This window comes from Mauremys reevesii, linkage group 5, assembly GCF_016161935.1.
Source record: "Mauremys reevesii isolate NIE-2019 linkage group 5, ASM1616193v1, whole genome shotgun sequence".
NCBI lineage: Eukaryota > Metazoa > Chordata > Testudines > Geoemydidae > Mauremys > Mauremys reevesii.
The window spans coordinates 129,365,824-129,391,846 of record NC_052627.1 but is presented as its reverse complement, the minus strand read 5'-3'; the positions used below and the strand labels follow the sequence as shown (position 1 = coordinate 129,391,846).

General features: G+C 43.1%; 1 protein-coding gene and 1 long non-coding RNA gene across 6 annotated transcripts in view; one reads left to right on the top strand and one right to left on the bottom strand.

The window, feature by feature from the left end:
- Positions 1 to 784: 784 nt before the first annotated feature.
- LOC120405932 lies at positions 785 to 12,703 on the bottom strand. The gene is made up of 4 exons (XR_005599003.1): positions 12,564 to 12,703; positions 9,140 to 9,247; positions 5,679 to 5,832; positions 785 to 1,462 (listed from the first exon to the last, which is right to left on the bottom strand). It is a non-coding gene; the product is annotated as an uncharacterized LOC120405932 (long non-coding RNA).
- Positions 5,796 to 26,023, top strand: part of CTNNA2 (catenin alpha 2) — a 750,149-nt gene continuing 729,921 nt past the window's right edge. The window contains exons 1-3 of one of the 5 annotated variants that reach the window (XM_039539874.1): positions 5,796 to 5,988; positions 7,054 to 7,244; positions 15,343 to 15,483. The gene's annotated coding sequence lies outside the window, so the exon portion shown is untranslated. Of the gene's footprint in view, positions 5,989 to 7,053; positions 7,245 to 12,696; positions 12,926 to 14,086; positions 14,181 to 14,277; positions 15,484 to 26,023 lie in introns of those variants that run through there. The other 4 variants (XM_039539878.1, XM_039539876.1, XM_039539877.1 and 1 more) reach the window with 4 other exon arrangements.

The following is a 26,023-nucleotide window of genomic DNA, read 5'->3' as shown; positions in this document are numbered from 1 at the left end:
GAAATGAAATTCAAAACTTCGTGGGGCTTTTCCTGTCTACCTGGCCAGTGCATCCGAGTTCAGATTGCTTTCCAGAGCGGTCACAGTGGTGCACTGTGGGATACTGCCTGGAGGCCAATACCGTCGATTTGCGGTCACACTAACCCTAATCCGACATGGCAATACCGATTTCAGCGCTACTCCTCTCGTCAGGGAGGAGTACTGAAATGGGTTTAAAGAGCCCTTATATCGATATAAAGGGCCTCATTGTGTGGACGGGTGCAGGGTTAAATCGGTTTAACGCTGCTAAATTCGGTTTAAACGCGTAGCGTAGACCAGGCCTCAGTTAATGATGTAAGACTTTACTTGGCCTATACGATATCTCTGTGATTTTTTACTCTCTGTACTTATAAACTCCAATACCTTACAGTATCTATGAGATTCAAGATGTTTTTTATTTACAAAAGGGTCAATTTTGTCTCTGAATGGGTGTATTTTTGTGCATCCTTATTGCTTTTACTGTACATATTATTAATGGAATTTAAAAAGAAAATTGTTGCTGATGCTATACATAATGAAAGATTTTCTATAGCTATAGTAGAAGAGTAATTTTTGTTATGAGAAAACAAACACATTAGAGGTGTGCAGAAGACAGATGCTGTTTCACAAAAAAATTTGAAAAATTGGCTTTGTTTTGAATCTGAACAAAACCCGAAAATTTTTACATTTTCTACAAAGAAAAATTAAGAAAAAATATTTTGAGTCAATTGAAATATTTTATTTCAACTAAATAATTTTTCAGTTGTGACCTTTTAAAAAAATGTTTTATATTATACAAGAGAGTCAATGTGGCCTAATAAATAGAACACTGAACTTGGGGCTCAAGGGACCTGAGTTATATTTTTGGGTGGCACTGGGCAAATCACTTCATCTCATTATGCCTCAGCTTCTCCATCTGTAAAATGGGGATAATGATACTGACACCTCTTTTGTAAGGTGCTTTAGATATTTGGAAGAAAAGAGAGGATGTGAAAATCACTGCCATTAAATATGTTGTGGTAGTGATAAGAATTGGAGTTAGAGTTCATCTGAGATCACCCCCAGCAAATTATAGTAATATCATCATTATATTTTGCATCACATTAGTTTATGTCTCATATTGTTACTCCATCTCCTATCCTGGGCCTCCATCTCCTTGTGCTGCACTGCTTCTATCTCCTTACATTAATCTCTTTCTTGACCTTTCTCCTCCTTTTGTTTTATAGCCTCCTGCCTCCCCAGGAAAACCAACGTTCTGTCATCTTCATAATTCATCAAGGCCTGAAATGGATTCCAGAAGCATCTTCTCTATTCTGCTTCCTACTAACATCCTTGGAAGCCCTTGTGGACTGTTTTCAACATTTGGCTGGTCCAAGGGCTAGTGCATCATGAGAGGTGTTAGATAAAGATGCATCATCCTCAGAGTCACTGGCATGCAGGGAATCTGTTGATAGTGGGGAGAAAGCGAAATATTGTTAAGTTTCCTATCTGGAAAATTAACCTCATGATGTAAGACACCGTTTCTGTATGGGCCATTGTGTCCCTGTCCAGAATCTTGACTTTGGCATTTTTTTTCAAGCTACAGTGTATTGAGGTCAGAGGTTTTTTTGTTTTGTTATTCTTGTGATGTACGAGAGAGAGGATTAAGAACTGTCTAGCTACCCTTACATCAAGCCAATCCACTGTATAATGATATTTAATGTTAATTAGTCTAATGTACTACAGAACAGAGTTCAGTAACACAGTAGCAGAGCTAATGAAAGGAAGACTACCGTAATTATTTCCTTGCTTACAGGCCAACAGCTCTGCTGACTGTGGTTGCCATTACCCACTGTGATGTTAGTGAACATTCCTCATCTGCCATGTGAACTTATTTACCCTCAGACCACTGGGGAATAGAACTGCTATGATGTGAGACTACTGACAAGAGTAAACAATAAAACAGGATGCAGCTGGACAAGTCAGGTATTGTACACAAGCAAATATGCACTGACTGTGATCCCCATGTATAAAGTGGAAGATTAACCAACAGAAAACTTCTTCATGATTTTATTTAAAGTTCAAAGAAATATATAATCTAGGAAAAACTCCTACATCAGATAGATTGCTAAGATTCCCCCAAAAGAGCTGTCCATCAGAAACTGGTTAAAATTCTAGCATCCAGAATGTAGTTGGGGTGTCTGGCATAAACTGGTTCCTATAACTCATGATGTATTGTCCAAACGTAAAAGGGACATACTGTAAAGGAAAATATGAAATGTAAAATCAGTAAGATGTCATAAAGGGTAGAATTTAGGGTTCAGCGTGCGTTAAAGTAAACATAAAGGGACAAATCCTGCAGTCAAAGGGGGTTTGCCTAAATAAGGACTGAATAAGATTGAGTAGGACTATTGAGATTTAGCTCAACATTTTTAAAGTGAAATTTGAAGAGAAGTGATGTGACTCAGTGTCTAGAAGATGATTCCAGATGAATGTTGGAAAAGCACAAGTAAATGGGAGGCCACAAATAAAGGAATGTGAGGTAGTAGGTACATACAAGCTCACAGAGGTGAAACAAGTCCATTGACTGTTTTGTTAATTATTCTAGCAAATGAAGCTTCTGAACAATTACTTATGGGGAGAAAGGATGGCCAAGTGGTTGAAGCACTGGCCTGGAATGTGGGAGACCCAGGTTAAATTCCCTATGCCAACATGAACTACCTGTGGGACCTTGGGCAAAATCACTTAGCCTTTCTGTGGCTCAGTTCCCCAAGTCTAAAATGGAGATGATATTGCTTTCCTATCTCACAGGGATCCTGGAACAGAGACAGAAACCACCAGGATAAAAGCACTGCCTGTTGGAATGGTGCCCCGATGACCAAGTCAGTCATGGGACACACAGAACAATTATTTGTATTGTGGTAGCATGTAGGAGACTCAGTCTTGGACGTGGGCCCCATTCTGTTAGGCACTGTACGCGCACACAGCAAAAAGATGGTCCATGCTCCAAAGACCTTACAATCAAATTACAAGGCAAAAGACAACAGAGAAGTAGGAAGCCTTAGTAGACAATGCTGGTGGTATCCACAAATCAGCTGGCTATCTGTTAAGTTTTCTGTAGGCACTATGGCAAAGGAGGGATTTGAAGGAAGACAATCCTGTGAAGTATGTGTAATTATCACAGTTTTTGTGATGGGGAAAAAGAAGCTGTTTAAAAGAAGCTAAGTCAGTTATTAAAGGTCATATGTAAAGTTTGTGGAAGAGTTGGGAATAGAAGCCACATTTTCTGAGTCCCATTCCTGGTCCTTAACTCCTGCCATCCTCCAGAGATGCTTGATTTAGTTATCTGAACAATGACAGCTATTTTTAATGATATCTGAATTTAATGTTTAAATGAGTACGGCATATTCTCTCTACATATTCCAAATTCCCTAACTCCCTTTCCCCCACTTCAACAATAGAAAACTATATAGATGGTTGGCATCTTTCACAATTAAACAAAAGACAGCACTCCCCACCCACCCCCACACACAAATAAAGGAAAAGGCTAACATTAACAGAAGTCCAAAGTAAAAGGAAAATAAAAAGGCAAAACTATTCCTGTGGTTTGTAAAGCAATCATTAAAAGAAAAGCCCCTAAATCAGTCTCCAGTGAGAAATATTACTATATCACTGGTTATATTACCAGGGGATATATTATGATGAAGAGTGCTGCAGCTTCTAAATTTCTAAATTCAGTTTTCCAAAGGGAAAAAGGGTAGTTGTCCCATCATCTTTGCAATATAAAAGAAAGGGCAGAAGTGACCCCTGTGGTTTTTCAAAACAAGCCACAGCTGCTGTTTGCCTTCTAGCTACTATACAAACACAAGTCAGTGTAAGTTCCTCCCTGCTCTGACTGACAGGTTCTTTAGCGTGAGAGAACGTAGGGAGAAAAGGTGATTGAGAGCATGGCCAGTGATAGATCCCAGCATGCAAAGGATTCTTCCTACAATACTCATTTTAAATGACCTGCAAGGTTTGAAAGCATTACTGTTACTTGCTGTGCTGCTCAATTTTCAATCACAGATGCCAAAAATTACACTCCTACATCCATATGTAGGCACTTAAATACCTATTTTAAGCACTCAAATTAGCACACAGATGCATAAAATGGGTATTTCAGAGTCCACATATGGATTTCTGTGCATACATTAGCCAACCAAGTCTGAAAGACACTCTCGATAGATGGACAATATTATAATATCCTCACTGCTCATATAATCTCTTAAATAAAGTTACATTATTATACTGCATATTTTTTTAAAAAAAACAGCCATATCCAACTAAGTAGGTATTCACCCACGGAAGCTCATGCTCCAATATGTCTGTTAGTCTATAAGGTGCCACAGGACTCTTTGCAACCATATCCAACCGCTTATAGTCCTGTCTAGCTGCCACTTATAGACCAGAGATTTCCTCACATCCACCCAACCTACTTTGGAAATGGCCTACAAACCCTCATAAAACACCATGCTGCCATGCACCACATCATCTTTGAAGGTACAGAGAAGCCCTGCATTTTTTCTCCCACACTTACTCATGCTAGCAGTACCATTCATTTCAGCAGGACTATTATTGTAGGTAAGTACTACCCAGAGTGAATGAGGGTTTTAAAATTAGGTCCTCAATACACAAAAGAAAACACTCAGAGCCTGATTCAGCAAAATACTTAAACATATGCTTTAGACTGTCCCTATTCCTCTGTTCCACCACCTTATGGAACTTCTTTTTTTAATAGATTTTTGGAGGGGGGGAATGGGAAGAGAAGGAAATTTATTTCAAAATATATACAAAGAACATTAAAGTTGTACAGTTAAGCACTCAAAAGTCAGGAAACACCAAAGTTAACACTATACAGGCAACCTTAATTTTGCCCCTTATGCTGCAATCTTTAATTACGTCATCCCATACTATTATTTCCAAATGGCCCTTGAATGAAGCATACAGTGCAACAGATTGGGCAGTGCATGAGGCAGCAGGATGGTCAATATTTATATTTAGTAACTTGCTAGAAGAGGAGAACTGCACACAGTAATTGATCTGCCAACATCAAATTAAAAAAAGAAATCTCATATTTAAAATGAACGAAATACTAATTTTTAAATAATTTAAAATTCTGCGCTACAGATTTACCTTGCTGAGGGACCAGAATACAACACAGGAATTCCCCTAAATGGCTGAAACAGTTTCATCTTGTTGCCAAGACAGGATTTAAGTTTGTTTTAAACATGTTCCCAAATTGTTTAAATTTGGCGCTATGTTTAAAATACTGTTATGGTCCTGATGGAACCACGTTTCAGAACATATGAATTGCTATACCTGGTCAAACCAGTTATCTATTTAGTCAAAACTCTGTCACTTACAATGAGAAGTGCAAGAATCTGTGTAATGCATTAACTTGCCCCCAGGGGATGTTTCCTCCTAATTCCCACAGTAGATGGCTTATGCCCTGAAACATGTGAGTGTCTATTCTTTTTTAACTTAATGTAACTGTTCTCATTTTCCTTATAATGTTTAATCCTGATAAACTGTTGGACTCAGTGATTATCTTGTGCCACTGAGTTCCACAGGTTAATTATGTATTGTGTAAAAAAAAAAAAAGTGCATTTCATCTAGGTACAATACAATGATTTTTTCCTCACCTGTGGTAATCAAATAGCATGAAAAGTGGGATGATGCTTCTTTAATGCAAGGAACAGAATTTGGTACTGAACAGTTCCATGGCAGTTGGAAATGACAGTTAGTAACAGTCGGTTGGTTTCTTGTGGCTGAAAGACTTGCACTCAAGTTTTTTCTCTGGAGGAACAGAAATGCTATCATTGCTAGGTTACAAAATAAATACTTAGCAAATTATCTCAGTTTTTGGTAGCCAGTGGTAACATTGTTTCGATTTCTATGAAACAGTTAACAGAGATAAAAGAAGAGGGAGGAATAATAGTGGTTTCAAACCAGGTAATATCCTAAAGGAGAGAAATAAATTTCTGCATTGCAAATAGTATTTTTGAAACAGCCTCTGGTGATTTACTGACCCAAGGAAAAGTCCCTACTGCTCTTCCAGGTCTTCAGACTTCTTCACTGCATTCAGGCACACAGTTTAGCAGTGATGCAGTGCCCAGATAACCATCCTCCTTGGCTTAGTTCCTAGAAATCTTGATGCCATGCATTGAAAAAGCGGTGTGTAATAACTGAGGCCTGGCAGGCCATTGTTAATTGTTAGCCTAACTGGTGAAAAGGGGCCAAAGTTGCATGAATTGTCACAATAATCTGTTTTTTAGAACTGTTTAAGAAAAGGTCTGAGGAGACAGAGACTGAATTAATTTAAACAGAAAAGGTCTACTGATACCACTTCAGGACTGTGTTAAGATTATGACTGGTAAACAAATGGAGCAGAGCAGAGCCCAAATTGGTGTGTCAGAAATTAGGCCTAGTTGGTGGACAAATAATGAGAGGAAAGATTATTTCACTCATTGCCTTTTTGGGGTACTTAGAAAGAGACATGGGTGGGGAAGAAAGGAATTTTTATCACCACCACCATGGCTACAGTGGAAGGATTGTTGCTGTGACACCAGAACTTGGTACTCCAGTGGGGACACTTAGGGCTAGTCTACACTTACCAGCTGGGTCGACGCCGTGAGTTCGACTTCTTGGAGAACTAAACTATAATCTGGAATCTGATAGTTTTGAAGTTGAGCCGCGGCCGTCGACTCACCACCACCACACAACTGCAAAGGCGCGGAGCGGAGCGCCGGACCCGAGCCGACCGCGGCAGACAGGCGGCATCTGGTTGTGAGTAGAGTTCGAATACGGTATTCAGCAGCTACGCTATTCACGTAGTCTGAACTCTACCTAGTCCCCCCCCCCCCCACCGTGATCATCATCACTGCATCAGCAAGGACCCAAACTTGATACCTGTGAGAACTTGTTCAGTTTTCCCTTCCCTCATGTGCTCCTTTCTACCCCCCATTTTTCTCCTGGTCTCTTTTTTTCTCTTGGCTTTTCACCTGATTCTGAAATCAGCTGCACTGCATGGCATCAGCAGAGTGATATGAGATGCCCATCCAGCTCTGCTGGCCTGAGAAACTCCAGTGAAGAACAGGGTGGTGAGCTTGCGTTCAGAGCAACAGGCCAACCTGACAGCCCAAAGCATCCATTCATGACTGAGAACATCAACAAAGCTGTTGTAATGCTGCCTACAGTGACTCAAGAACGTGAGTGCCACCCTCAGGGCAGACTGTTAGGAAGTAGGGCACAAACCCCTAATTGGTTGCGAGCTCTAAACTTAGATGTCACCAACCAATTATCAAGAGTAAACTCCTCAGGCACTGTAACAGCCTTAACATGGCACCACATGCAGTCCCCGTGGATATTCTCTATGCTGCCACCCCAGTGAGTGTACCTTTGTGAAAGATGGTCCCTTAGACCAAGAATCATGGCAAATATCAGGTTATTCCCAGTCCCAAAGGACCAGTAACTTATCCCAGGTCAATTGCACCTTAGCTTTCACACAAAAGACAACATTTATAGCCAATCATATAATAATCTGTATGAAGGTTTATTAAATAGGAAAAGAAAACAAGAGAGTTATTTACAAGGTTAAAGCATGGAAACATAGATGCACAAATGAGTTACAATATTAAGTTTCAAAAGGTAATAGAAGTTTCTATAACCAACAAGTTCTATATATTCTTTACCGCTAACCCAGTCTAAACAGCTGGATCTCTCTTGCCACCCAGAATGCAAGCAGCAAAGAACTCTTTAGTTCCTTTTGTTTGAGGTTTTTATCCCACTCCTGCCATGTGCTCTGAACTGCAAACTCAGCAGATGGGAGGAATCCACTTGCACGATTCATCTTTGGGGTTGGAGGGGAGGAGAGCAGAACTACAACATCCCACAATAGACTGTATGGTGTTGATGGGGCTTACCTGTTTGGAAGGACGTAATGCCTTCTGTTGATTATCATCCCTTCACACTAATTAATGTATATCTCTCCTGTCTGATGATTCACACAGGCACAGAGGCTCACAACGCAACCACTCAAACCACACCTTACAGTAAGGGATACTGATGTTATAAGTGAGATTAATGCATGCAGCAACTCACAAGCATTCAATAAAGACTAAACACATTATTATAATGCTGATATCTATTTAACAATACTGACAGACAGGAGAGCCAGACTGATTCCAGCTATGTATTTGTCCGGGGCTGGAGCACCCCCGGGGAAAAATTAATCTCCCCGCCCCACCTTCCCTGCCCCAACTCATCTCACCTCCGCCTCCTCCCCTGAGTGCACTGCGTCCCAGCTTCTCCTCCCAGTGCTTGCTGCTGTGAAACTGCTGTTTCGTGCTGTAACAAGCTCTGGAAGGGAGGGGGGAGGAGCGGGGATGCGGGGCGGGGATTTGGGGAAGGGGTTGGAATAGGGGCAGAGAGGGGGCGGAATTGGGTGGGTACTTAGGGGAAGGGGTTGGAATCGGGGCGGGGCGGGGTCAAGCATCCACCAGCGCCAGCAGAAGTTTGTGGACTTCTCTGTGCTAACCCCAAATGTTTTTGTTTTGCTTGTAACCTTTAAGCTGGATTTCAAGAAGGTCATTCTTGATGCTGAATTTTTGTAAGTGGGTTTTTAAATCTAGCAATAGCCTAAGTTTTCAATATATTTTCTTTCTTTTTGTTTTTAATAAAATTTACCTTTTTTTAAGAACAGGATTGAATTTTGGGTCCTAAGAGGTTTGTGCACATGTTGTTTAATTAGCTGGTGGCAACAGCTGATTTCCTTTGTTTTCTTTCTCAGCTCTTCCCTGGAGTGGGTGTGGAAGGGCTTGAAGGTACCCATAGGAAGGAATTCCCAAGTGCACCTTCCTGGGTTCTCAAAGGGGTTTTTGCACTTGGGTGGTGGCAGCATCTACCCATCCAAGCTCAGAGAAAAGCTGTAACCTTGGGAGTTTAAGACAAGCATGGAGTAGCCAGTATTAATTTTTAGAATCCTTACAGGTGCCCATATTCTGCACTCAAAGTGCCAGAGTGGGAAATCAGCCTTAACAGATGTAGACCAAGATTCCCCATAAGCTGCACAGCTCATGGGCATGGTGTGTGTAGAACTTCTTACCTAGGATGGCATCTGCCTCCAAGATCTCCCATTTCCTCCTGGTACTGACTCCTGGCTCTGGGTTCTCCCTCCTGCTGCCTCTTCCATGGTCACTTCTGCTGCTCTTGGCTAGGGGGAAGTCAGAATTAAGATTCCTACTTAGTTTCCCTTCCCAGACTTGGGAGTAAGGAAACTGAAGACCTCAGGACTATCTCCTCAGGCCTGGGAATGGGAGGAAGAGAAGACTGGAAACAACCCCCTTTCCCTGAGCCCTGAATAGTGAGAAGAGACTGAAGATCCTTGTGACCATCCCCTATGGCTGAGGGGGAGTGAAAACCTCTGCAGACCCTCCCACTTCCTAAACCTGAAAAAAGGAAGGCGGAGATGAAAATCTAGTTATCCTTACCTACCTCCCAAGCTGAGGGCCTCCTGCTGCCCAAGTGAGCAGCAGCAGCAGCAGGGCCCATCTTGGCCTGAGGAGCAGAAGCCATTGATTTGGGGGTTGAAGGCACTGCATGATTTTTGGATGGGGGAGATAACAGTAGTATATGGCTGAAAGGAGGAGACAGAGATAGCAGTTATTGATTTGGGTGAGGAGGAGGAATAATGGAGAAAAGAGAGAGAGGTGGACAGAGAGTGTGAGATAGGAAAGAAGGGGAGAAGAAGAGAGAATTGGGAACTAGATTGGGAGAGAGTGTGAAAAGAGTGAGTGAATGTCTGAGATGGAGTGAATAAGAATGGAAGATGGATTGAGAGAGAGAGAGTGAATGACAATAGCTGGATGGAATTTGTGGAATGAGACAGAAGGAGATGGAATGAGGAGAATAACAAAGCGAATGAGGATGAAGGGACTACACTCATAAGTATTAAACTTGAACTCAGCATGTCATTCTGCATGCATTAAAAACCAAGGTAGACTCTCTCGTGTTTTGATATAATTAGCTAGTTTCATGTTGGCATCATGCTGGGGATGGGTCTCCAGGAGAGATGTAGATATGGAGAGTTACACAGGGTAGCTGGCCTTTAAGGGCAGATAGGCCCCAATCCAACTGCCACAAGCCTAATTTGCCTCCCCAGGTGGGAAAATGATTTTGGTCATGTGACTAACTTAGTCCATGCCTAGATCTGACGGATCTGAGCTGCTGCACACAGCCCCAGGAAGGAAGGACTGTGAGACCCTAGCCTTCAAGGGTGACTCACAGCTCAAGAAGGCCAGAACTTTAAAGCCACAGTCCCAAGGCGAAGGACTTTTAAACCTGAGGGGTAGGCAGAAAGGAGTCTTTGTAGGAGATGAATGATACTGAATTAGACCCCAGGAGAAGGGGAATATTATTTTAAAGACTGACTGTGACCACATTATTCTGGGGAAACTGAGGAAGGTGCCTGCAGGGTCACCCCAGGCCACAAGGGGGTGTCATTTAAAGAGAAATATAGTCTTGTGAACCAGCTCAGGAAAGGTGTTCCATCTGTAAGGACCAAATAGTGTGATGAGTCTGGCATCACTGCTGAAACTGAGGATGTGAAGAAGTGTCATGGAATAAGACCAGGGCAGAAAGGTGTGAATGGGGCTTGTGGGGATTTAGCAGTGATATGTAAGACTTGAATTCTGGAGTTGCACAAGTCACATAACAAGACAGACAAACTGCTCCAAGGCTAGAAGGCACAGAGAGTATGTCTACACAGCAAAGAAAAACCTGGAGCTGGTCCGCACTAGGCCGAATCAGGCTAGGGCTGCAGGGCTGTTTCATTGCTGTGCAGACTTCTAGACTCAGACTGGAGCCTGGCTCTTGGGCCCTGCAAAGTGGGATGTCATTTCAGCAAATTAAATCATCAACAACACATTAGTAACAAGTTGCCTTATTTTTGGGTGTTGGTCTCCTGGCCTCTCCTATTACTATACTTAAAACTTATGGGATCTTGAAAGGTGGGCTTAATTTACATACACTCAATTAAACCCCAGGAAGATGACTGCTCTTCATATCACAGCTCTCCTATGCCTGCTACCATTTGCTATGCCCCATACCATCTGGGCACCCTAGGTGTGTGTATAAGACCAAAATCTGAATAAATGAGACAGCCTATCCATGTGCTAAGGTGATTGCCTCATGCAATCTGTGGCTCTCTCTGTGTCAGACTGGCATGATCCACCCTTGACCATGGAGTCCTGCACCCCGTATCGTCCAGGGCTATACTCTGCCCCATCAGCACTCCTGTCTTTCTTGCTCTGTGCTTGCTGCTACCTTTTCCATTCCCATGGTAACCCTGCCCACTGCTATCCAGACCCTGTGCTTGAGCCCCATCCTGTGGCCGGCTGTTAATGCCTTAGTCCTGTGCCCACCACATTGCCCTGAACCATGAACCCCATCTCCCTTGCTGTCCAAGCTCTGTACCCCATATTGTCCTTGTCCAGCACTGTGCCTAACTACTGCCCTGCCTGGCACTGTGCCTCTTGTACACAGCTACTGCCCCTGCCCCACCCTGTGCCCCCATGCCCTGCTTCTGGCCATGCTGTGCACTGTGCCCCCCCACCGTGTCCAGCTGCTGCCCCTGCCCCTCCCTGTGCCCCCATGCCCTGCTTCTGGCCATGCTGTGCACTGTGCCCCCCCCACATGTCCAGGTACTGCCCCGGCCCCATCCTGTGCCCCCATGCCCTGCTTCTGGCCACTCCCTGCACTGTGCCTCCCTCCCCACCGTGTCCAGCTGCTGCCCCTGCCCCTCTCTGTGCCCCCATGCCCTGCTTCTGGCCACACCTGACACTGTGCCCCCCATGCCCCTTCTCCCCCAGTGGCTGGCCCTGCCCCGCACTAGGCTTCCTCCATGGCCTACACTGCCCCCCACCCGCCATGTCCAGCTCCTGCTGTCTCTGCCCCACACTGCTCTGCCCTGCACAGTGCCCTTTTGCCCTCTACCTGGCCCTGCACCACAGGGCTCCCCAATGCCCAGCCGCCAACCCTGCCTCACACTGCTCCTCCCCGTGCCTAGCTGCTTCCACGCACTGTGCCCCCCGTACCCAGCTGCAGGCCTCCCCCACCACATGCCCAGCTGCTCGCCCTGCGCTGGGCTCCCTCCGTGTCCAGCTGCTGGCTCGGCTCTGCACTGCGCCCCCCAGGCCCAGTAGCTAGCCCTGTCCCGCACTGTGCCTTGCATCCCATTCCCAGCAGCTGGCCCTGCCCTGCCCTGCCCCACCCCTGTGCCCAGGAGCGGGCTCTGCCCTGCGCTGTGACCCCCGTGCCTCGCAGCCGGTCCTTCCCCCGTGCCCAGCTCCTGCTCCGCAACGTGACCCCCGAGACCAGGAGCCGGTGCCACCGGCCCTGCGCTGTGCCGCGCCGCCCGTGCCCAGCAGCCGGCCCTGCCCCCTTGCCCAGCTACTGCCCGCCCCAGGCTGCCCCCTCGGCCCCGCGTCCCCTCCGCGCCCGCTCCTTGGTAACGCGGTTTCCATACTCACCGCACCTGCGCACTGAGGCGGCCCGAGCCCCGCGCCGCTCTCAGGTAGCCGAGCCGGGACCGGACTCCCCCTCCCCGGGCACTGGAGCCGCCGGCGGCCCCGCTGCCTCCTCCCGTCTCCCAGCCCGGGCGGCGGCGCAGGCGCGCTCCCTCCTCCCCTAGTGGCGGCTGCTCAGATTCTAGCGGCGGCGGCGGCGGCTCCCTCAGAGCCCAGCGAGCGCGGCTCGGGCAGCAGGAGGCGGGGAGCCGGCGCTGGGTGAGGGGAGCCGCACCGCACCCCCGGCCCGTCAGTGACCATCGCGGCTGCTGGGGAGGAGCAGGAGGCGAGGGGCTCGCCCGTCCCCACCCACCCACCGAGCTGAGGTGAGGCCAGGGCAAAGCATCCTCCCTTTCCTTCCCCCATCCCTCCATCCCCGGGCTCCTTCCCTTCATCCCCCTTCCCCTCGCCCTTCCTCCCTCCTTCCCTTTCTTCTCCCCTTCCCCTCCCACCCGGGCGCCTTCTCCCCGCGGCCGCATTTGGCACCCACCAGAAAGAAGCACAATTCTCGCTCTATTTTTGATGCCGTCGTAGTGCTCGCCCAGAGGGAGAGAGAGAATCAGACAGGCACAGGCAGAGATAATCCCCCACCTCTCTTTCAAGGATGGACTTGAATTCATGGTCATGTTGTGCGGTGTGTATGGTGGGAAGCGGAGGATCTATTTAGGAAGGGAAGGAAAAGGGTCAGAGGTGGCTTGGGTCCTTTCTTTTCTCCCCTGCCATCCCTTGGAGGTGATTCTAGCTCCCTGTTCTTTTCATTTTCTCTCTCTCTCTCTCTATTTATTTTTTTAAATTTCCCTTTCTTCAGGCATCAGAGGGCTTTTTAGCCATCCACCCTGTGTCTCTAATTTACAGCCTTTCTCTGCTGCTCTGATTGTCTCAGTAAGAAGCCACCAGGAAAGGGGAAGGGGGAGGCTAGCGTGGAGAAAGCAGCTTTTTACACCCTTTCCATTTAGGCCTCTTCCAATTTGTAATACATTTCAAACCACCCGCTTAATATTTGATTTGGAATCCAGCCTGAAAGGTCCTTAGTCCTGACAAAGCATTTGACGAGGGGCAAAGAACTAAAGTTTTTAATATGTACAGTGGAACCTTGTTTTTATCCACAATGTTCTGGGGACATCAAAAACATTCAGATGAATGAGCTTTGAATAATCAGGGGTGGGAAGTGACAGACAAAGTGTTTCATGCTACGGGACATAGCGTGGTTTTGGATTAGGAGCCGATTCCGCAAAACAGGGGGTGTATAAACGGGTACTTGGTACATAGAGGTGTGATTTTTGTTGCTTTGTTTGCTTCTTTGAAGGGCTGTGTTTTGTTGTGTGCACAGTGAACATGTTTTTAAAATGTTGTTATGCAAAACAGAGAGGGTGTTTAAAAGAAACTTACAAGGGGAATATGTAGCATGCACCTGCTTCTCATGGGTGGGTGGGTTATATTATCTCATGACACATTGGGGGTGTAAAATTCTTGTTTCTTTTTAAGGTGTTGGGCGGGCATTTTTAAGAAACGCTTTATGTGAATGCTGCCTTTTCTGTCTTCAGCTTCAATACAATGGCATGTAAAGAATTTATGAGATAGGTACTGTATTCCAGACAATTTTATTTTTATTTTTTCCTGTTCTTTTTCAAACATCCATTTATTGAGCTATAAGAAGTTTATTTATACTTTGTCAGGATGAATATGTTCCAGCATTCCTGTTATTTTGGAGATAAAAAGATACTATAGCTAGCAATGCAAAACTCTATCAGTCAAAGGAATGTAAAACCTTTCAAACTGTACCATATTTTGGCATATATTCCTTGGGAACGTTAAGGTTATGTTAACTTGTCAAGATTACTGCAAATATAGTTGTGTATTTTGGAGCAGAGGGTGAATAAGTAAGGAATAGACTTAAATCTAGTGATATTCCTGATGAGATCGACAGACTTTATTGGCTCTGTAGCTAACTATTAAAATGTATTTGATTTTTCATTTCAAATTTCATGGTTAATGTTATAGTTTTGTAGCTCTCGTCTCTCCCTCCATCCCATCCCCCAACTAGGAGCATAAAAAATCATAGAGATTAACGGAATTCCTCTTAAAGATGCACAAACGTTGAGTTTGGTAGAAGAAATGTTGCAGTCAATCATGTAACAGTATTTAGGGACTGTTTGAGGAATAATGTACCCCCAACTGTACATAATAAGACTGTAATTCCATTAATGGGTTCTGGTGACGACATAAGCCACAAGAGTGCAGCTCTACTACCTTGTCAATATCACTGGAACTCAGAGGTGGAATTACAACCTTAATTTATGTATGTTTTGCAGGTTCCTTATGTCATGTTAACATTGAAAATGTGTGGGTACTGCTGAAATGCCACAGAGCCACTTAATTACTAGAGTTACTTAATTATCTTCTGTGCCAAATAGTGTTTGTCATGACAGCCTTCTATAGGTACTGTACACTATCTGTATCTGTGGGTTTGGGGAAATTTTCTCTCTACACTGCCCCAGCCACTCAGTTCGTTAGTTTTCAGGGCAGAGTGGACTCTCAAGAGTTGGCCAAAGAAGTGTAAGCTATTTATTCCTTTTCTGTACCCTTTGTTTACAAACAGCCCTCAAAAAGCATAACAAAACAGAGGAGCTCTATTTATGCTAGGATTCATAACCCAAAACAAAGGATAGAAACAATAAATACAGTAAGTAATGTTAACAAAGAATGCCAATATTAAACTAATATAAAATTATTTGTATTATAGTAGCAGTGTGGAACCTAATCAGGTTTGAGGCTCTATTGTACTGGCTCTGTACAGACATAGAGGAAGACAGTTCTTCTCCCAAAGAGCTCGCAATCTGATGTAAAAGAAGATACAAGAGGAGGTGACAAAATAAATGATTGGGTGAGGAAGAATAAGGGTAACAGTGATAAACACGTTTATATAGACTAGTTAAGTGTTCAGCTTGATGACTAAAGTCATTTAAGGTCTGTGTTCTTCAGTTATAAGGTATAAATAAAGACATACAATAAATGTCAGCAATTACCACTGTCTATAGTCATTAGCCAAAATAAACTTTTTTTTCAGTACTTATCTATGTGTGTGCCTTAATTATTTGGCAATTGCTCAGACACAAACCTTTGATAGAACTTCACTAGGGTACTTTCACTACACTAGGGCTTTATTGAAACTGAAGGTTACCCAAATCACCAATTCCTTTGTGGTGTTTGCTTTCTAAAGCAAAGCACCAAAAACCCTGGCTATGGGACTCTACTGCCTTTATCTACACCAGAAAATTGCCTCTTGCTGATAAGAGTTGTTAGCAAAGGGTACCCTTGAACGCTGTTGAACATGATTTAACTGCTAGTGTAGATGGGATAGAACTGTTTTCCACACCATTGCAGAAAATGTGATTAAGACGTGATTCTACTAAGAAGAGAAGGGAAGGCTTGGCTCATTAACAGGATGGAATTGACAGCTAACTTAATTGTTCCAGAACATCTGTGGTGACAACAACTGTATTATAATTCCTTATTTTTTAAAAAATAGTGCAATTTTATTTGGTTTTCACAATATTTGAAGTATTTTGCCTCCTTACTAGAGAATGTAGCAATGTTTGTTGCCACGTTGTAGAAAATGTGTGTGATACTTACTCAAACATGAAATATTAATTAAGCCATAGCACAAGTTTTAAAAAAAGATGAATGGTGAGGGACAGCTAACAATGATTATTCAAGTGGGATACTTCACTGTTTCCTAATAAATTCCATAACCAGAACTATTTTTGTTAAACATTTTTGTGTCTGTGCCATCAAGAATTCTTTTAAAAATCAAAACAGTACTTTCTGCTTGTATTGAATCTCTTGTCATGGGGGCTCAAAGTGCTTCACAAATATGAGCAGGTCTTGTATCAATCTTGCAGAACAGGAAACTACAACACAAATCAGTTAAGTGATTTACTCAAGTTCATAATGTGAGTCAGTCGGTGAGTTAATAATAAAACACAGGTCTCTTCTGAAACAAGATGTCCCACAGATTTTTCTCCAATAACTCTCCCATTTAATTGTATGTGAGGCATTCTGGTAAACTCTGGAATGAATAGATAGGTTGAGGACTGGGTTAAACCATTAAAATCCAACTACTCTAGGAAACTGAACTGCAGCTGATAACTTTTATCCGTACAGCTGGTTGAAACTTAGAATTTCCATTCCACAGGAAAGACCATCATTTAAAATTTCTTTTTGTCCCAAATTGGAATGAAAAGTTGAAATTTTCAGATTTCTTTAAAAATGGAAATTGCCCCCAAAATTATTTTAGAACTATTGAACAACCTTGAAGAAGTGCTGCGTTTAGACTTTTCTGTTATATTATCAACATGAAATGTTTCAAAGCTTTTTGTAACATTTCAAAGAAATCTGTTGATTTCTGTTTGAAAATTTTCAACCAGCTGTATAGTTACCAGTCACATTTTCCCCTGCACTGGTGTTCTTAGTGTACGCGCAATGTGCCTCAGGTGGCATATGACCAGGATTCATCACTGAATTTGGTCCACTGGTTGGATCATTGAAAGAAGGAAATATCCAAACACCCCCTCATGTAGCCCCCTCCTCCTCCTCCAATTTCAGCATTGTTACAGAGACTGGACCAATTTTTCAAGATTTATTGAGAACTGATCACTTTGAGTAAGGTTGAATCCCATAAAATATTCAGTAAGATTACATCACCTGGTTTTTGTTTGAGAGGTAGGAAAAAATAATAGTCGGCAGTTATATAGTGCTTTGCATATTCTAAGTGTTTTATAAGTATTAACTAATAGATATTGTAGGTGCTTTTGAGAGTCAGTTGCTATTGTAAACGGGGTTGGAATGATTAAGTTAGGTATAACCTTTATTCTCTCCTTCCCTCTTCTCTTTGTCTTTATATTTGGATTTCTTAATTGTGTTTATATGCTGCAAAAGGCTTAGAATGCATTTGAAGAAGGTGATGGTGGACAATTTATGAATGAGCTTTTGTGGGTGAATACCCACTTCTTCGGATGCAAGCAGTGGAAATTTCCAGGGGCAGGTGGGTATATATAAGCAAGCAAGAAGCAAGCTAGAGATAATGGTAGTTACCGAAAACCTACCGACCGCTATGCCTACCTTCATGCCTCCAGCTTCCATCCCGGGCACACCACAAGATCCATTGTCTACAGCCAAGCACTGAGGTACAACCATATCTGCTCTAACCCCGCAGACAGAGACCAACACCTAGAAAATCTCCACCAAGCATTCTCAAGACTACAGTACCCACACGAGGAAATAAGGAAACAGATCAGATGTGTACCCAGAAGCCTCCTACTGCAAGACAAACCCAAGAAAGAAACCAACAGGACTCCACTGGCCATCACATACAGTCCCCAGCTCAAACCCCTCCAACGCATCATCAGGGATCTACAACCCATCCTGGACAATGATCCCACACTTTCACAGGCCTTGGGTGGCAGGCCAGTCCTCGCCCACAGACAACCTGCCAACCTGAAGCATATTCTCACCAGCAACTGCACACCGCACCATAGTAACTCTAGCTCAGGAACCAATCCATGCAACAAACCTTGATGCCAACTCTGCCCACATATCTACACCAGCAACACCATCACAGGACCTAACCAGATCAGCCACACCATCACCGGTTCATTCACCTGCACGTCCACCAATGTAATATATGCCATCATATGCCAGCAATGCCCCTCTGCTATGTACATCGGCCAAACTGGACAGTCTCTAAGGAAAAGGATAAATGGACACAAATCAGACATTAGGAATGGCAATATACAAAAACCTGTAGGAGAACACTTCAACCTCCCTGGCCACACAATAGCAGATTTTAAGGTGGCCATCCTACAGCAAAAAAACTTTAGGACCAGACTTCAAAGAGAAACTGCTGAGCTCTAGTTCATCTGGAAATTTAACACCATCAGCTCAGGACTAAACAAAGACTGTGAATGGCTTGCCAATTACAGAACCAGTTTCTCCTCCTTTGGTTTTCACACCTCAGCTGCTGGAGCAGGGCCTCATCCTCCCTGATTGATCTAACCTCGTTATCTCTAGCTTGCTTCTTGCTTGCTTATATATACACACCTGCCCCTGGAAATTTCCACTGCTTGCATCTGAAGAAGTGGGTATTCACCCACGAAAGCTCATGCTGCAAAACGTCTGTTAGTCCATAAGGTGCCACAGGTTTCTTTGCTGCTTCTACAGAACCAGACTAACACGGCTACCCCTCTGATAATTTATGAATGGATGATATAATTTTCAGGTGACTTAGAGACTGTCCCTTTTAATGAAACTTAAACTCTGACATGCCTCAGTCACTTTTGAAAATGGGGACTTAGGATTCTAAGTCTCAAGCACTTTTGAAAATATTACCTGAAATTATTAATGTGTCTATGATGTTAATAAATAATTGACTTTATTTTTTAAAATACTTAAAAAATCATCTTTTCTATATTGCATTGAATCTGTGTGTAGGGAAATACATATCAATTTACATTAATGTCCCTTCAGCATATAAGGAGGCTGTTAAACCTCTCAATTTCAGTGCTTCTCCTAAAAAAAATGGACCAGTTGACAACACTTTCTCATTCAGAGCCTGAGTGAAGCTGAATCCATCATGTGATAGCTTTTACCATTCTTGCTTATCACTCTGAGAAAATGACTTTGACTAGAGAGCTTAATGTATCAAAACAGAAAAGACCAAAAGGAAAATGTCTTTAATATGTAACTTTCCAGTTAGAATCACATACATATGGTATATATAAATATACATCTTTTAATTTTATTCTCTTTTTGTTATTAAGATGTTAGTAGCATCTGATAAGGTTTTTCTGTTACATTGTTAGGTATTTTTCTTGTAGAATGTTTGTTATAACTAGATATGAAATTGGTAGCAAGTGACAAGTCATGGTTGAAGCAATTCCAAGAGCTTGATATTAACAGTGGATCAGTGAGTTCAATCAAGAAGAAAATATTGTTAAACTACAGTAGTAGTAATTGTGCCCTTTCCAAAGGAATCATATTAACAAGTATGAATGCAATAAAACCTATTGAGTAGAAGCACAAAAAATATTTGCAGTTCTAACTTGCTTGAATAGTTTGAGGAGACATATTTATCTGATGATGGTTTTTTTTTAATGCTTGGCTGCTTCTGGAAAAGAGATTTTGGTATTTGCTGTTTCAGTTAGGATAAGATGTTCTTTTTATTTTAATGTTGGTCTAGGACTTCTGAGTCCACATATCTTGTAATCTTACAAATTATGTAAATAAATGTGCAACACAGGCAGTGTTTCCTGTGATTAAATATTTTTCACCCTTGAGTGTTTGCTAAACAACCTCTTGTTCTGCTTTAAATTATCAAGTTTGTGGTGTGTTGAGTTGTCCATTATTGACAATGGCCCCAGTTCTGCAATTCTTTGTTTATGGGCTCACAGCTATGCCCATATGGAGCCCAGATGAATCAGCAGGGCTCCATGCGGGTGCCCACCTCCACATAGAGAATTACAGGATTGGGGCCAATGTTAACACTTAGGGCTAGATTCACAAAGAGGATTTTGGCTCCTAATGGCCACTGTTGGTGCCACTGGCATTCACAGAACCATTGCTCAGCAGCTGCCAGACCTTGTAGGCACCTACATTTCTTCTACTAGGTATGTGCAAAACCACCTAAGCCCTGACACTGTTGAGCAGTTCAGTGCCTAACTCATTTCTAAACCGAGGGAGGCATCTCAAACTACATTTCCCTGCTTGTCTAGCCTGCAGAGCCCAATCCAGTAGTCATGCTCTGATCATGCCTAACCTACACAAAAGAGAGCAAAGAGGAGGTGCTGCTGCCTCCTTTATATCTGTTAGCCCAGTATTTACAGCACTTGTCAGGATATGAAAGATTCATGTTCAAATCCCTACTCTTCCTAATTTGGAGTAGCTAATTGAACTTAGGTCTCCTGCCTCCCAGGTGAGTGCTATAACCAATGGGCTATTGGAGGGTATTTTGAGACAGACCTCTCTCGATATTTCCTTTTGATGCTGTTCTGCTTAAATAATCATTGGGCCAGAGAGTAAGCGTGACTCTATATAGGCCACTCACTTGTGATATGGGAGACCTGGGTTCAGGTCAGTGCTCTGAATCAGGCAAAGTGGGGATTTGAATCTGGATCTGTCACATCTGTCTTAAGGGTGCTAAGCATTGAGTACAAGGTGGGTGAGGGGGAGTGTTAGCTGTGCTACATCCTCCTCCTTGTTTTTTGGCAAGAAAAGACTAACCTATCTTAGGCGGTGGATCCTGAATGGACGGAAGTGCCTCCTTCAGGCCAGGAATTAGGTGCTTAACTCCCTTTAAGGGGTGGGGCCTAAGGCATTTCTCCTCTCTTCAGCATTTCCTACTGGCTAGCTTAGGCATCTCCCCACTCAGCATACTAGCTTCTGTGACTCTCTTTTTTAGGTGCCTAACTCTCCCTGTGCATTGTATGGGAAGCTTGGGTGCCTGACTTAGGGTTGTGAATTCTGCAAGGTGTCAGAGAGTCTAAAAAGTGGACATTGCAACACTTAGTGTTGCTATGCCTAAGTCTTCCTTGTAAGTCTAGCCCTTAAAATGTGTGTGTGGTCTATGCTGTATAATGTAGACTTTCATAAATCTATAAGGTAAAATAAGAGCTGCAATCTTTGTTTAATAGTACAAAGAGGACAAAGCATATGTGGTTAACATCCTGGAAGTAAAAAATTATGATTGTTTTGACTAATAGAATTATATTGAAAAATTGCTAATGTAGGGACAAATTCTGATCTAATTTACAGCAGTGTAAATCCAGAATAACTCCAGTGACATCAGTGGAATTAATCCAGATTTGCAGTGGTATAAATGAGATCAGATTGTGCCCTGTAGTTTATCTAGCGCCTAGAAAAATAATATATTTATTTAAAATAAGCTAAAGCATGCTGATTACCTTAGTTTACAGAATAAACAACTAAGTGAGCACAAATCGCTATATCTTGGTAGTTTACTTAATCATAATGTTGGTAGAAGTGGCCAGCTAAATTCCATTATTACATTGGTGTAAATCCAGAGCAGCTCTAATGAAGTTACTCAAAATTCTGATCTGTGCACCTGAAAGCAGCATTTCCACCTAGTATCATCTCCTTTAAAAGTGTGTGTGTGTGAGAGAGAGAGAGAGAGAGAGAAATGTCTTTAAAAAACTTCCAACTACAGTATTTTGAAAAATGAAACAATAGGATACATGGTTAGACTTGTATTTTAAGTGAACGGAAGAGGCTTTTATTTGATAAGGCCCAAGTTCAGGGCCTCAAGTTTCTCTGTTTCTTCTGCAAAAGCTTGTGGCCCAACAGCCAGAGCACAAGAAGTGCTGTGTTCCTAACACCACTCTGCGTGTCATTGGTGTCATCTATATTAATGAGGTCTAATCTTGCATTCTGGCTGTATTTCACTTTTAAAATGTATTTGTAATTTTTAAACCTCCACATATATCCTATTAATTTGTGTATGCTTTGTTTTTGAGGATTTTTATTTCATTTTTAAGAATTAAAATACAAACTACTCTAAAAATGACTATCACAAATTCACAATGAGGTTCCATGTTTGCTGTCTCTTGATTTCTAGAACCAGTTTTCTCTCTTTACTGATAAAAGCATATATTTTTGAAACCGCCAGTGTTGCAGGCTCAGTCTAGAATCTGAAAACCAAGAAGGGTTGTTTTTGGCTTGTGTATAGTAACCAGTAATACAGTTCTGAAGGCTAATTGTTTTACTTGGATACACACATAAAAGTCTCATTAAAAAGACTCCAGGACAACCCTCTACTCCCTGGGTATTTATACCTTGGCCCCAAAGAGGAAACACCACATACAGATGTATAAGCCAAGACCCTCTCCCCCATAGCTGTTCTACCATCAACACAGCATGAGCTGCCAAGCAAATGCCAGAAGAAACAAAAACCAAGGTATACAGCCTCCTCTACCTCAGCCATTCAACCCCTTCCACCATCCAGGGCCACTGTATGCAGTGCAAGTTGAGGTGATACTAGAGCCAATGAAAGCTTTATGGCAGATTCCATCCTCTTTGCCTTACGCCTCTAAAAGAGTAGAAAGAAAGTACTATGTACCCTCCCGTGGGCTTGAGTACATTTCATAGAATCATAGAAGATTAGGGTTGGAAGAGACATCAGGAGATCATCCAGTTCAACCCCCTGCTCAAAGCAGGACCAACACCAACTAAGTCACCTCAGCCAAGGCTTTTCTCTGGTAAATGAGGGCAGACTGCAGGGAGAACTTCACTGCAGGAGGGGCTGGATGCAGCACACTAGGCCGCTAGAACCCGTGGCTCTGTGGTGGCCAGCTATAGATCATCCTCGTGACATCTTCTGGTCCCTATGAAGTCCAGAGTACTATCCAGGACTTGCCATTCGAGGGTCCCTGTCTGTTCTCGAACCAGACAGACAGCAAGATTCATGAATTTAAGAGCCACCCTGAAGTCCTTAGGTCTGTATACACCTGCTACAGCAGACACACCAATATTCCACTCCTCCTTGGCAGAAACCATAGGCCTCCCCCTTCTGCTGTTCAGCTCCAGCTCTGGTGTTTTGATGGGCCAGTCGAGGTCGACATAACAGTCTCCATCTCTCCAGATCCAAACCTCTTCACTTTCTCAAGCTATCTGTCCCTCATCTGCAGTGCTTGGTTCCAGATTACTTTGGATCAGTGGGTCTTGAGTACTGTGTAAGTGGGATACACTCTGCAGTTTGCTTCTACCTTTCCTGCCTTCCCTCCCTCCCTCCCTGTCCCTCTTCAGGGACCACTCTCATGAAAAACTCCTTATCCAGGAAGTTCAGTTGCTCCTTTGCTTTGGAGCCATAGAGGAGATTCCATGTTGTCTCAGAGGGAAGGGGTTTTATTCCTAGTATTTCTTAATCCGAAAAGCAAAGGGAGCAGGGGTGTCATCTCAACAAGTTATTTAAAAAAATAAAATTTCTCATAGTCACCCTAGATTCTATTATCTCTTTCCTGGATCCTAGGGACTGGTGTCAGTTTAAAAGATGTTCATGTAGCAATCAATCAAGTCCACAGAAAGTACCTCCAATAGCTCGTAAGTCAAAATCATTACCAGTTCACTATACTACATTTGGGCCTATCAGCAACTTCCACAGTTTTTATGAAAGTCATGGCAGTAGTAGCCGCATTCCTCTAAAGATTGGGAGTGCAGGCTTACCCCTACCTAGATAACCCAGTCCAAATGGCAAATGCAGAGGAGTGTTGCCTTGATCCAGTTAACATTCAGTGCTCTGGGACTGTTAATTGACACAAAAAAAAATCTGTCCTCTCCCCAGTAAGAGGATAGTGTTTATAGGGGAAGTACTGGACTCATCTGAAGCCAGGGTTTTTCTTCCGCACTCCAGGTTCCAGGCAATTTGATCGATTGTTATAGATTTGAAGGCTAACTTGGTCACAACAATATGAAACTGTTTGAGGTTTCTGGGTCACATGACCTCTTGCATCTACGTGGTTCAATACACCAGACTGAAACTCATTCCCTAGATTGGTGGACAGATCCAGCCAATTTATGTATAAGTGTTCCATTTGCCAGTCCCCAATCAACTTTCATGCTAGTGACAGATCTTCAGCTCTGGGATGAGAAGTCTTCCTGGGTTGTCTACAAACACAGAGGACTTCGTTTTATGCATCAGTGTCAGAGAACTGAAAGCTATCAGACTGGTGTGCCAAGTATTTTATTGCAGATCAGGAAAGCAGCCTTTTCATCCTCACTGCATCTGTCAACGAAAGTGACATTTTTGGTGACCTTTACCTTGGTCAGAAGAGTAGGGATGCTGCAGAAATTAATGTTGGGATTTTTTAGAGACAAGGTTTACCTGTGTCCTCTTCCAAAGTTTGTCCCAAAGATGGTTTCCTCTTTCAACATCAGCCAGTTTGTTTGTCTGTTTTCTACCCAAAACAACATACAATCAGAAAGGAAGAATATTTGCATACCTTGGATATCAGAAGAGCTTTGACGTTTTACCTGGACAGAACCTGTAACTTTTGTAAATCCTCCAGCTATTTATAGCAGTGGCAGACCGAGTAAGAGGTCAATTATTCTCTACCCAGAGAATTTCTTCCTGGATCACATCCTGCATATGGATGTGCTGTTGTGACCTGGCTAATGTTGCTCTGCCCAACAGAATCAGAGCTCATTCGACAAGATTGCAGTCTGCCTTGGTGGTCTTTCAACACAAGTTCCAATTGTGGATGTTTGTAGGGTGGCAGCCTGGTTGTTTGTCCATGTGCTTGCCTCCCACTGTGCTGTGGCTCAAGACTCCAGAGATGATGCTAGAGTGGAATGAATTGTTCTCCAATGTTGATTGAAATAGAGTCTGATCCTGCCTCTTGTCTTACAGCTCGTGAGGCACCAAGCGTGGAATGCACATTGCAATCACAAGAAGATTAAATGGTTACAAACCTATTCTGTAACTGTTGTTCTTCGACATGTGTTGCACATGTCCATCCATTCCATGACCCACCCTCTCATCTCTCTTCATCAGAGTTGGGGCAAGAAAGAACTGAGGTGAGCTAGCAGCAACTCTGTCCTTTACAACTACATGGCAGCTTGGGAAAAGTTGCCAATGGCAGTGTGCTGGATGCACCAATAACCAAAGTGGAATGGGCATGTGCAACACATCTTGAAGAATAACAGTTATGCAACAGTTTAGTAACCATTTTTTCATCTATCAATCTCATAGAACTGGAAGACACTCTGAAAAATCATTGAGTCCAGCCCTCTGCCTTCACTAGCAGGGCCAAGTACTGATTTTGCCTCAGATCCCTAAGTGGCCCCCTCAAGGATTGAACTCACAACCCTGGGTTTAGCAGGCCAATGCTCAAACCACTGAGCTGTCCTTCCCTGAGTGCTGGTATATAGGCTGATCTGGCGTGACAAATGTGGAAGTTACACTCTCTTCCACGTATGATACTTTGGATCCATCATGGGATTAAGTCAGGTAAGGTTTAGCCTAATTGTTTTATGGCTATAGGGCTCATGAGAATGATGCTGAAATGCATTGACAGTGCAAGCTTGCTCAGGTAGTCTCCTGATTATCCTAATGCACAAAGCTTGTTCTTTGCTAGGTGCCTGTCAGTCAGCAATGAAAGAAATTTTAAAGGGCTACGTGGCCAAAAGACATCTTCTTGACTGAATTCCCTTAAGGAGTTAGGTCAGGAGGAAGAGCGGGAAATCAGATGAGTTGCTGATTTTTTTTTTTCTCTCTCAGCTTTCTCTAACCACATGGAATTAGGAAAATTTCTCAATTTCCTTCTCTGCAAGAGCCAAATAGTGATAGAGAATGTGAGAGACCTTTTCTATGGCAATCAGTGGCACAAGGGCTAAGTCACCACTATCCCTAGGAGAAG